The sequence below is a fragment of the Calliphora vicina genome, chromosome 1, assembly GCF_958450345.1.
Source record: "Calliphora vicina chromosome 1, idCalVici1.1, whole genome shotgun sequence".
Classification (NCBI taxonomy): domain Eukaryota; kingdom Metazoa; phylum Arthropoda; class Insecta; order Diptera; family Calliphoridae; genus Calliphora; species Calliphora vicina.
Window position 1 is genome coordinate 29,233,663 of NC_088780.1, and position 14,241 is coordinate 29,247,903.

General features: G+C 30.1%; 1 long non-coding RNA gene across 1 annotated transcript in view; it reads right to left on the reverse strand.

Moving 5' to 3' along the window:
* LOC135963603 (uncharacterized) overlaps window positions 1-14,241 on the reverse strand; it is a 35,279-nt gene that overhangs the window by 541 nt on the left and 20,497 nt on the right. The gene's annotated exons all lie outside the window — the stretch shown is intronic.

Here is a 14,241-nt window from a genome sequence, read left to right on the forward strand (position 1 = left end):
ATAAAACAAGTTCTATCGTAAAGCTAAGATGTCAAGCAATAATTATTTGCAGAAATTATAATTATTATGTCAACAGAATTATTCGAAAATGGCGACAGAACACACTACTTTTGACTTTAAAGATTTAAGGAGTTAAAATTATACCATATTCAAAATCATATTTTTAATATTTTAAATTATTTTTTTTAGGATTGTTATACATTGTTGGAAAGGATATCTTGTCCAGATTCTATCATTGTAATGAGTTTTGTATATATTGTTAGCAGGTTTGACATTTATTCATTTAAACTATATAATGTTTTTGGCTTACCTACTCAATATTGACTAGGATTTTAATTATTGGCGACGTTTGCCGTCGATCTAGTTTTAACATAGAATTAAAGCCTAACTTATTATCTAAAATATATATGAAAATTAGCTGCCTTTTTATGCCTATAAACAAATGGTATGCAAAAATGTTGAGCAACTCAGAAATTTAAAAAAAAATATCAACTTTTTTTGATTTTAGTTGCTTTTCATTGCTTATTTTGCTATGACAGCTTATAAAAATGTATAACTATGTATAAAGTAAATTTATGTCTTAACAAAACAGTGTTTTAATTTTTTTAATCGGATGAAAATTGTAAAAGTTATTCAACTTTTCATTAACACAAATCGGTCTAAAAATATGTGAGTTAGAGGTACTATAGTACTATTACTTTTATACAAAAATTCAAAAAAAAAAAAAAAATCAAAAATGTATTTTTAATAATTCTATTTTTATGCTTAAAACTATATATTAAAGCTTAAAGTCCCACCTATTCAATAAAAAAATATCTTCCAAAAATAATCATTCATTCAAAAGTTACAGATTTTTGATCCGAAAATGATCACAATTTTCCACTGTGCATTGTACTAACTGAAAAAATGTTGTAAGTTAATATCTAAGAGAATTCTTATTGTCAGAGTTATATTGTGGAATTTTATGGGGATCATTTTTGTGGAAGATCTTAAACCTCTAGCTCCTCTTTTGAGGGGTCAATTTGACCCTTTTTTTGACAAAATTCAAAAAGGACATTTAGGGCTTAAAATATTCTAGGAAATTGCCGTAAAATTTCAATGGGGATCACTAAAGAACCAAAGTTTTAAATAAAGCTCTTTACGCTTAATTAGCGAAATTAAAAGACTACTTGGGTCTCACATTTTTAAAGAAAATCGCAAAAAATGTATTTATTTATATCCGAATGAGCTGATATTTAAAATAGAAATAGTCCTAAAGAAGATCGGTATACTAACTACTAATTATGGGTAAATATAGCTTATGGATGCAATCAGAGGAGATACATTTTCAGCTGTAGTCGGCTAACTAGAATTTATTGGCTATAATAAGCTAATAAGTACAATCCAACACAATAAATGCAAATTATACGAAAATATATCGATGAATGTGATCCAAAGAGATAAATTATTCTGCTCTCGTCGCTTAACTACAACTTGTTGGTTATAACTAGCTAATGACTACAATTCGACCAGATAAATCTTTTGGCTCTCGGTCGGCTAACTACGGTTTTTAGATATGGTATTAGTAGGTCTTATATTAATCCCTGATAGTTTTTTTATTCTAATTTATTACTCAAAAAACATTTTTATAAGAAGGCTATCCATTTATCTATACACACAGAAAACAGATTGGTCGTAAAACGGTGTTCAGAATAAAAATTTAATAGAGTTAATAGAAATTTTATTGTAATTATTAAAAAACTATGCTCTTAATCGAATTTCTATGTTCAGAATTGAAAATCCATAACTGTATAAGAATTAAGGTTCTAACAACTGTAAAATACGATTATTTATTCGGTTTGTGTCTTTACTAATGTCTATTCAGTTAATTTGGAAACCACAATCGAATTGAATCATGTATTTTGTGTTTCAGTCCCAAATAATTATACTTGTAATCGAAAAATTCGATTAGTATATAAGAAAATCAATACAAAATACAAAATTGTAAATTGTTTTGACATATGTTCAAAATAAATATTAAAATAAATTGAAATTTCGACATATTTAATAGTATTTATGAAAAGTAAAATGATATACAAGTAACTAAAAGAAAGACTTGCATTTAATTTAGAAATGTTAGCCGGTTAAAACAAACGGGTTAGCTGAGTTTGCCTCCAAACTATTTTGTGTTCATAAGTATAAACATAGCTGTTTTCTAAAAAAAATTGTCTTATATTTTAACTGAAGTCATTATATTTTTTCAGGTTTAAAGTTATCAATTACACTTGAATTCTGCAAGAACACAAGTCTTAATCATCCGGAACATGGTCCTTACCCTGTATGAGAAATAAGTTATCAGTTGCGCATTAATATTTGCCTTAGTCTATTATTCTGTTCATCATATCTGTGTGGAAGCCAGCAACGTGCCTAAATGTTATCAGTTATTAGCGTACAAAATGCGTATTTTAACTCATATTTTATGTAACTTCATGTTTTAAAGAAAATAAATTTTAAAAATCGAATTATTTGAAAATTAATTTAACTATAATAACTACTGAATTGTCGGTCTCATTCACCGAATTATTTTTGAAAACAGTAACGGGTACCATATATATTCAGTAATTACGATCGAATTATGTGATAGTACTTGCAACCGACAACATTCGATTGGCTCCAAATTCGGTTGTGAACACGAATCTGTTTTATCTGTGTATCCTTAAATCTTTTCCACATTATTAAGTGTTCCCATATGATCAACTTATAATCTAAAGTCAAGAAGTCCTTCATATTTTGTATTATTTTTCGATAATAATTGTCAATTTCTGTATTTTGTTTTTTTGTATTATTTTGCAAAATACATATTTCTTTACTCATTGTAAATGCAAAAAGACATTGAAAAAATGGAGCAAGAAAACTGTTCATATTGGGAGTTTCGTTTATACATTAGGATGGCCCTCATTTGTGTGACTAGAATAGGTCAATATTTTCAACTAAAATTAAAGCTGACCATATTTGCTTTAGTTTTAGGCACCATAGGGTTGTATATGAATACATAGAGAAACATACAGCCGAAACTAGAAAGAAACTCAAACATAAAAATTACTTACTGTTTTTTACTACTACATTCTCACCACTTAGATTTTTCACAACTGAGTTAGGTCTTTGAAAGGAGTGTTTCCGATCTATGTATTAATCATTGCATAAATATTAAAATATTTATTTTTTATTTTTTTTTTGTGGATTTCTATATTGTTTTGAAAGTTTTTCAAAGGCGTATTGAAGTTTTCTATTTCAAACAATTAAATTACCTTAAAGTACGTAAAATTGTTTTTTAGCTAGGAACATTTTTTGCGAGCCATCTTAATACATATAGGACATATCGAAGATATTTATAAATATAAATAAAAAAAATATGTAACAGTATTAAATTTGTTGCCACAATGTTGCATTGCAGTTTATTTATTATTTATGCATAAAAAAATCTGAAAACTGTATGAAATTTCTATATCGTAAAAGGATATTTTCCACAATACGAGTATGTAGCACCACAAAAAAAAGGTCAGTTACCCAGCTGAATGTATATGGAAGAGTACGAGTGTGTGACAACTACAGTCAAGTTAAATTGGCATTAGGATGGTGTTTATTGACAAGGAATCAATGACTGGTTCTTGAACCACACAAATTAAGTAGAATACCAGCAGTCGAATATATGACTCTTGCTTTCGATAAGTAGGGTTATATTTTCTGTGCTGCTACTGAACAAAAGCTAAAGAAAGTTACTGCTCAAAATATTCATCAAAATATCTGGATACTCTACTCAATACCCAGTGTCCAGGCTGGTCAGACTTGTACACTTTATGAAATCAAAGCAAACTTAAATTTTCAGTAAAGAATTTCATGTTCGCTTGATAGGTGAGGATCAGATTTCTGTCGCGTACGCTGCAGAGTACAATTTGATCCATCATTTCCTTGTCCTATGGAACATTTAATCTATGCCTCTCTCTCACGCCAACGTTGTGTTAGTTGGGGGAAGAATAACAGTTATTTTTATTCCACAGAATGGCAAGAGAAGTCATGAGAATTCAAAATAGTACCAACTAATAAACGTATAACATTTCCTGTTGAAAACCTTGGGATAACTCATCGAAGAATCCGTCCGTCCGCTATCAGTAGCGGACGGACGGAGGGACATAGCTAAATCGATCAGAAAAGTGATCCTGAGCAGATTGGGACAATATTTGGGTATGATACAAACATCAGCACTAATCCAATATACCCTCCCCACTATGGTGGTGTAGGGTATAAAAACAAGCTTCAGACTAGCCAGGGTACGAGGATGTGCACTATCCCAACCAAATAGTGCGAAATATATAGACCCGAAGTTATCATGGAAACTGAGCCTATGATCCTGGGAAATTAAAATTTGGCATTGATAGTTCATGCTAAATCATCCAAAACGATGAGTCCATTTTCATGAACACAACGCGTGACTGTTTGCTGCGGTTTTTGGTTTGTAGGCATAATTGGACCAAACTTCATATAAAATGAGGCTGATCAAGCAGTGACTCTTACTGCTGCTCGATATCGCGACTTGAAAACTGAGCTTTTTCTGCCTTAATTCAAATACTGCAGGAAACATTTGCTGGTAGTATACACTCTCGTGTAAATGTTCAGAATTGGCTCCTTAGATCGTGTGTTTAAAAAAATTTGGATTTCATTTTATGGAATTATCTCAAACCAATGGAAACACCAGTAATTCATCAACGAAATATGTCCATATTTATGCAAAATGGTCATGGAAAATTTCGACAAAATAGTGCATATATGTCAGCAAAACCGCAGTGGTCATTTGCTCGATATGGCATTGCATAGAAATTTCTATGTATTCTGTGTGCTTTATAATCCAAAAAAATGGCGTTTTCTATTTAATTCAAATTTTGGGAAACTCTCTTATAATACTCTTTATAAATAACTGTCGATCAACGAAGACAGCTCTGCATGAGGTTGTAAGACTTGAATTCAGACAATATACCATGGAAGGTTTCCTAGATATTGAATGATAGTTTTAAGTATTTGGCAATTCAACGGTCTCTAGCAGATCTAGATATATATTAAAAGCAATAGTGAATATTAAATGAAAAACAAACAAGTAAGAAAGTATAGTTGGTCAAGCCCGACCATATGATACCCTACACCAATCTTATTATGGACCAATCGCAATTAAAAAAGGTGACATGAATTCTGTATATATGAAACCTACATATTTGTATTGAATTTTATTTGAATACCAACATTCTTAAGAAATCTAAACTAATTAAAATGATTTTCGGAAGTGGGCATTATATGGGAGCTATAACAATTTATGGACCGATCGTTATAAAATTTAGTAACATGACTTTTGTATATACATATATAAATTATTTGTGTTGAGTTTTATTAGAATACCAATATTTTTAAGAGATTTATGCTAGTTAAAGTGATTTTCGGAAGTGGGCCTATATGATAGCTATGGCTAATTCAGGACCGATCATCACAAAATTTGGTGAGGCGAGTTCGGATTATAGAAATCTTATTTTTTCAGAATTTTGTTTGGATATCTGCATAAATAAGGTATTTATGAGAGCTTAACTATTTTCAGATAGGGTAATCGTATGGAGGCTAGGAGAAATAATGCACCACTTCTAACCAAATTAAATAAGCTTTGTTCTTGGGGCAATAGAAGAGCTTGTACCAAATTTTGTCGAATTATGATTTAAATTGCGACATCTAGTTTGATTGCAAGCTTTACATGGACGAAAATTAACCATAAAACAACTTGTATTGTAAAGTTAAGATGTCAAGCTATAATTATTTGCAGAAATTATAGTTATTATGTCAACAGAAGTATTCGAAAATGGCGACAGAATACACTACTTTCCACTTTAAAGATTTGGCGAGTTAAAATTATACCTTATTCAATGGCGTATTTTTAATATTTATAATTATATTTTTCAGAATTGTTATACCTTTTTGGAAAGGTATCTTATCCAAATTCTATATCAGTAAAGAGTTTTGTATATATTGTTAGCAGATTTGAAATTTATTCATTTAAAATATATAATGTTTTTTGGCTTACATACGCAAATTTGTCTAGGATTTTAACTATTGGTGCCGTTTGTCGCCGATCTAGTTTTAAGACAGAATTCAGGTTTAACTTATTATCTAAAATATATATCAAAATTAGCTGCCTTTTGCTGCCTATAAACAAATGGCATGCAAAAATGTTGAGCAACTCAGAAATTTAAGAAAAAAAATTTTCAACTTTTTTTGATTTTAGTTGCTTTTTATAGCCTATTTTGCTATGATAGGTTAATCAAATTTATAATTATATATAAAGTAAATTTAGTTCTTAACAAAACAGTGTTTTAATTATTTTAACCGGATTAAACAATTTACAAGGTAAATTTTTCGAAAAAGTTTAAAAGCTTTTGCAAATATAAACCGATTTTAACAGGTAATCTCTCATTTTTGTCTATATAACATTATCTTTAAAACACTGTGAAATAAAAAAATTGGTTTTCATAGAAAAAAAATTAAAATAACTATTGTAGAATTTGAAAAATTACGAAAAAAATAAAAAATGCTAAACTTTTCTTTTAAAAACTTACATAATTTTATGAAATATTCAGAAATTTATGAAAGATTAATTCGATGTCTCTCCATAATTGTTTAAAATTTTTAAATCGGTCTAAAAATATGTGAGTTAGAGGTACTATTATAGTACTATTACTTTTATACAAGAACTCAAAAAAAATTCAAAAATGTATTTTTATCTGTTCATAATTTTTTTTTTAATAATTCAATTTTTATGATTAAATATACATATTAAAGCTTAGAGTTCTACTTATTCTACAAAAAAAATCTTACAAAAATCCTCATCCATTCAAGTGTTACAGAATTGAGATCCAAAATTTTCCACTGTGAGGACGGACGGACATATTTGGGTATATTACAAATATCAGCAATAACCCAATATACCCTCCCCACTATGGTGGTGTAGGATATAAAAACAAGCTTCATACTACCCAGGGTACGAGGATGTGCAGTATATTTCCCAACCAGATAATGCGAAATATATAAGACCCAAAGTTATCATTGGAAACTGAGCCTATGATCCTGAGAAATATGTGAGATATAAACTTAAACTAGAATACTCTTTTGTTACGCTCATATAAAGTTCCATCCGATATTTTTATTCTATCCGAAAGAAGCACAGTACCCCAATTCGGTTCCATTGCAATGATATCTTAACCATGACGCAAAGCTATGTAGTTGAATCATTGCAAGGTATGAGGTTGGGTCAAATAGTCCGTGACTTTGTGAGTTTTGCGCAACTTAACTGAAAGGTCAACAGGTTTTATATTAAATGCTTACACAAATAACACAAATATGGGTAAAATACTATTTAAGGTATTTATAGACGGCAATACTGAGTATTAACACTTTTCAAATTTAAAATATTATTGAAATCAGTCGGTATTTCAAAAAATCGTTTCGAAAAAACATTTATTGTTTACACGATAGTACTTATTACAAATATTTTATTTCCTTGTTGATTGATATTTTTTTGAAAATTTTATTTTTATTTTATATTTTCTTGACATTTTTATTTGCCTTATTTGTTTTTATAAATACTTACCCGATACATATGAAAATAAAAAGTTTTTGAATTGTTTGTATTTTTTGAAAATCTAATACAAATTTTGTTTAGACGATGAAATTGTATTATGATACTTGAGTTTTTGACAAATATTAATACTCATTATTGTCGTCTATAAATACCTTTAGCAGTAACGGCAGCAAACCTTGATTTTAACTGCAGTTAGCAGATATAAGAAACTAGTGTGGAAAAATATAATGGTGGGGTTATTTAGTCCCGGTCCACACTGTGAAACATTTGCTGCAAAATATTTGAGTTTGTTGATGAAAGGGGAAAGAAGAATGAAAAAGGGAACTTTGTTTCATGTACATGAAGTTTTTGTTGAGTTTGTCATCCACATTAATTCGTTCGTATTCGTACTGTACAGAAATGTGAAAAACTGAAAAGCAAAAACATCACTGTGTGGACACGAATGCAGTTTCAAAAGAGAATTTAAAAATGTTTTGCAGCAAATGTTTCACAGTGTGGACCGGGACTTAGAGAAACGTTTTACCTTTCTAATGATACAATTGTATTTTCCAGAATGTTTTTAATTTTTGAAACCAATTTGAACAACAATCTTCTCCAGAGAACTACCCCGGCATATAATGCTTTGAAAAAACAGCTAGATCGGCTTACACTAAAGGTTCAAAATTTATATAATTTTTCATTTCTGATACAAATATGTCTAGGTATTACTAATGGAACAGTTCAAGATTTAGGGCCTTTAATATTTATATTTATGTAAAATGTACCTGTAACCTAATAATAATGTATATGTAGACAAACAAATACTCCAGAGTATAATCCCAGTGTATCATAAATATCGATTGACATTTGGTAACAAAGACGCTTGCATAAGATTGTAAGATACTTGTACAAATAAGATACAAAAAAAAACAACAAGTACACACGTATTTACAAACATAACTTTTTCTATATGCAAAGTGTTGTAATTTAAATATTAATGGCATAAATTATGAAGAAAATAAAAACACATAACTACACACCAATGTTTAACCCAGAAGCAGAGGCTTAGGGAATGAAAGTTAATTATGGAAATTAAACCAGACAAAAAGAAAGAAGTTGTATGCATAAAAGATTTTAATATTTTCTTAAAAATTATCAAGAAAAAAGAAAATGAGATAAACTAAGAAACAATAGTTGCACTGTAGTAACATGGCCAAGGGGAAAGGAAAACTTATTTTATGTCATCATTTCCTTAAACGCACTCGTTGCCTGAGACGTTTTGGCGAATTAAACGGAAATTAAAAATCTTAAATAGGTCATATCCGCCAACGTAAAAATGACACTACTATAGCCATGGTACAGCAAGAAATATTTAATAAATTTTTTACTAAATAATAACAAAATTTATTTCAGTTATTTAAAAAAACAAAATAATTTAAAATATAAAAAATAAATATAAATTGTGTTGGAATTTATTATTTTAACAAACAAAGAAAAAAAACTATTTATATTTTGTTAAGCTAATGAAAGAAAAACCTCAAAATCACATGTTTATTATTTATGTGTCAAATACACAAAAGAGCATTAATCAGAGAGAGAATTTCCCTTTTGGCCTTTTCAACTTTACTCTCATTTAAAAGAAAATTCACCTTAATCAAAAAGCAAAATAAAACACAACATTATCCCGAAAACATGATAAAAGAAAACTAAATAATCAAGGGAGAGTAAGAGAAAGTCTCTCTCAATGTCTCTCAAGAAACATATGGTAAATGAAACCATGTTAACAGTTATTTGGTGAATTTCTTTAACATTATTTCACTATATAAAGGTGGATTTTCAATCATCAATGTAACAGTTGTAATCATATGGGTTTAAAGCAAAATAAGAAAATTAGAAAAAAAAAACAAAAACACACAGTCACCAGATAAATATATGTATGTATATCAAGGATAATTGAAAACTACAATAAACGATACACAACAAATGATGACAATGAAGTTAAAATTATTCATTACAACTGAAAAGCAGCAACAACCATACAAAAAGTAACATTGGAATAAAAGTGCATTCAATACCAGCAAAAAAAATAAAAAAAAAAATAATTACAATCATTTTATGAAAACAAAAGCCATGTGTGAGTTTGACTGGCTGGCTACCAACCCATAAAACTGTTTCTGGTCTATTGGCCTAAATGTACTCTGTAGTTGTTTTTATTTTATTATAATTGTGGATTCTTGTTCTTTTGTTCTAAATCGCTATTATTTTCATCCTTTGGCTGGTAAAGTTTTTAAAAAGGAAATCGAAAAGGACATGAGTAGTTGAATTTCAATTAGTTGAATTACAGTAACAAAACAGTAGAGGTGAAAGTGTGCCACTTGTGGGCGATATTTTAATTGACCTTTTAAAAAGTGACACAGTTAACGGGTTTAATGTTGGTAGACAAACAAATTTGGTTTGTGCTTTTTTGAGGAGAATGGTTTATATATACATACATGCATATATTTCAGAGTAGGTATATTTTGTATTCTTAATATTTTATACGCATTATAACGTTTTTTCAATTCCAAAAAAGTAAAAATTTTAGAAACAACAAATGCAATCTGAAATAAAAATACATTCTCAATATTATTAACAACAATTTATTTAATTTTAAATTAAAATTTAAATTTCATTTTATTGAATAAAATTAAATTTTAGCAATTCTTATGATATTATTAAAAAACTGAAAAAAAGTAAAAAAAATATAAAAATCATACGACAAAACATACTGGATTAGTATAACCGGAAATCTTCACAACTGCCACAAATCCTTTAGGAATAGAACTAATAAAATGCTCTATTGAAAAATTTTGACAGGAGTCAAATGACAGATGCCTGCTGACAGGAGCAGTGTTTCTATTTCAGTTAAGAGCCTGGAAATTCTTCCGCCCTAGTATCAACCTATAAATGAGGCATGGTCATCTAGGACGGCTGAATTTTCCGGCTCTTAACTGAAAGGGAAACACTGCTCCTGTCAGCAGGCATCTGTCACTTGACTCCTGTCAAAATTTTTCCAATGACAGAATTTGAATAAGCTGCGTCATTTAGTTTGTGTTTAACAGTCATTGATAGAAACTACCGCTTGACTTGAGAACAAAATGAAAAAAAGTGAATTTCGTGTGCTCATTAACTATTACTAGCATAACCCGGTGCACTTCGCTACCCCTAACCTAGTAAAATTAAAAAAAATATGAATGGAAATACGAAAATAAGAATCTCTCAATTACAGTTCACTTGATATTCGAAAATAACTAACTAATTTTGTATGGGAGATACCACTCCACTGCTCTGATCGCATCGATTTTTAAACCTTTTATGTAAATATCAAGCCTAGCTAAACTTCGAACAGGGAACAGGGAATAAATTCGTTTTTAGCTAACCTCCGTAGAATGGATAAATTGATTGATACAGAGTTTAAATTCTTTTAGAATTATAAATAGTTCTCCAGATATTCAAAATTAATTATTTACTTTGTGCCACAACCACTAATGCAATCCCGACCATTTTCAGCCAATCTGTGTAAAATGGTAAGAGTAATAAGAAATTAATTCGCTAAAGCTGAATTCACCCATGAGTTTCAGAAACATTTTTTGTTCGGAACAATTTTTTTTTTTATATGTAGTTTGACATTCTATTTTTGAGAGAGACTTCAAACTACATAAAAATGTTTCAGAAACTCATGGTTGAATTCAGCTTAAAAGTTTAAACACTTTTACAATTATATATTATACATATATAGATATTCGAAAGTAAATATATACTTTGTATAGGGTGTGCCCCTCGCACTATTCCAATCCCGAACAATTTCAGCGAAACTATGCAAAATTATAAAATAGCCTTTTAGACTAAAGCTGAATTCACCCATGAGTTTCTGAAACATTTTTTTTCATTTTTGAAGTCTCTCTCAAAAATAGAACGTCAAAATACATATAAAAATAAATGTTCCGAACAAAAAATGTTTCAGAAACTCATGGGTGAATTCAGCTTAAGTTTGAAGAATCTTGCAATTATAGTTCACAAAATATTTAGAAATAACTACTATGTACTTTGAATGGGAGACCACTCACCATTTTAAGGTTCACATGTACACGTTTTTGCATATGTGTTAGTAACTTCTTTAAACGCTTATAACTCCTAAAAAACTGAACCGATTTCAATAAAATATATATTCTGCACTTCTGTGAATAAATCCCTTTAAAATGGTATATATCTTGCCGAAATTGAATGTATAATGTGAGCGTAAAAGGGGTCTAAAGAAATCGACTTGCCTATTAATAGGCTAAGCTTAATAAATATTAAAGGAAACCTACACCACCAATTTCAATGTTAAAAAGGTGTTTTACTAAATTTCCTTGTGACCGTACAAACACGAAATATGTCCAACGTTCTGTAAACCCCATTTGAGGACTTTCAACCCGAAACAATTGATTGAAAAATAAAATGATTTTTTATCCAAAAACCTGTGTTTCATTCAAAAAGTTTCGGACTTTTTGGCACGCACTCTTTCAATTTGATTGGATCTCGATGTGTCAATTCCTAATTTACCTTTCTATTTATAATTTCCCATTAATTGTACATAGGGTGAAGGTCGGCTGACTTTGTTGGCCACTGCATCACTTCACCAATTTGGACGTGTGATTAGGGTCACTGTCATATTGAAACACCATTGGTGGGGCATTTTATCATGTACATGTCGAAGCATCTGCTCCTGCAATATATCTATATATACTCCTACCAGAAAAGCAACCCTATACCCTAACTTAATGCTTAACTGTTCCAGTACAGTATTTGGAATTTAGTATGTCATCGAACTCTCGTCATTTCTTCAGAATCCTCAAAACTAAAGTTTGATTTATTGGAAAATAAATCTATACTACATTGTGTAATAGTCCATTTCAAGTGTTTTACAGCAAACTCAAAACAAGCTTTACGATTTTTCTACGATATAAAGTTTTTATTGCAGCTGTATAGCTTTTTAGCCCAGTTGAAACTGCTTTTCTTTGTAGAGTCCGTACACTTAGCTCTAAATTGAGATAATCTAGTACTCTAGAAGCTGATGTGTATGGATCTGTTTTGAACTCTCTCACAATCCGTACATCTTCCTAAGTTGTTGTGAATTTTTTCAACCGCCACGGTGAATAGTTTCCACAGTTTTTATACCCTACACCACCATAGTGGGGAGGGTATAATGCGTTTGTGCAGATGTTTGTAACGCCCACAAATATTGGTCTAACACCCACACTAAAGTATACCAATCGACTTAGAATCACTTTCTGAGTCGATTAAACGATGTCCGTCCGTTCGTCTGGCTGGTTGGCTGGCTGTCCATGTAAACCTTGTGCGCAGAGTACAGGTCGCAATTTTGAAGATATTTCGATCAAATTTGGTACATATAATTTGTTTCGGCCCAAGGACGAAGCCTATTGAAACTGGCTGAAATCGGTCCATTATTTCACCTAGCCTCCATACAAATGTCCTCTCGAAATTGGACTTTATCGGTCATAAATGTTTAATTTATATATATATCTACACAAATTTCGCTCCAAATAAGTTGTATATATACAAAATTCATGTCGCCAAATTTTATTACGATCGGTCCATAATTAGTCATAGCTCCCATATAGACCGGCTTCCGAAAATCACTTTAACGTGCTTAAATCACTTAAAAATGTTGGTATATATACAATATTCAACATAAATTACTTTCATATAGACATAAATCACACGACCCAATTTCATGGTGATCGGTCCATAATTGGTTATAGCTCCCATATAAGGCCCACTTCCGAAAATCACTCACGAATATAAATTATTGATATTTTGAAAGAAAAATATTTTTACTCATTTACTTGGTGTAGGGTATTATATGGTCGGGCTTGACCGACCATACTTTCTATTCTAGCCATTTTAATTATATCTGTCTAAAATTAATTTATTTTTGTATAAAATCGCAAATAATGCAATACTATAATTTACCTCTATATATTTTAAAATAGTTAGATAGCAAGAATGATGTTCAATTGAAATTTTTGTTGATAAATTGTAACGTTTATTTTTGATTTTGTCATTCTGTTTGTAACATATCGAAATATTGGTCGTAGACCCACATTATCAAATATATTCCAGGTCCCAAGGGATTCTAAAACGATCTAGCTATGTCCGTCTGTTGAAAATACGATGGTGCTAAAACGAATGGAGCTGGCTGATATAATATTTGTTGATAATATTTGTTTGGTATTGAAAATGAGCAATATCGGTTCATAATTTTACCTAGCCACCATATAAATGTCCCCGGAATACTATTTGAGCAGTCATAAATATGTTGATTCTGCGGAAATACTGATAAAATTTTGACAAAATTAGTTTTAACTACTCTGAAATGATAAATGTATGCCGAAAATCGGGCAACATTTGTTCCTAGTCCCCATACAAACCTCACCTCAGAAATTAACTTGAACACTCATAATTTTCTTATATCAACTAATGACGTGATGAAATTAGATATAAACAAACTTTTATGAGGATCGATGATTCCGGTCTTTATGCCCGAGAACCACCTCAAATACAGCTCAGGC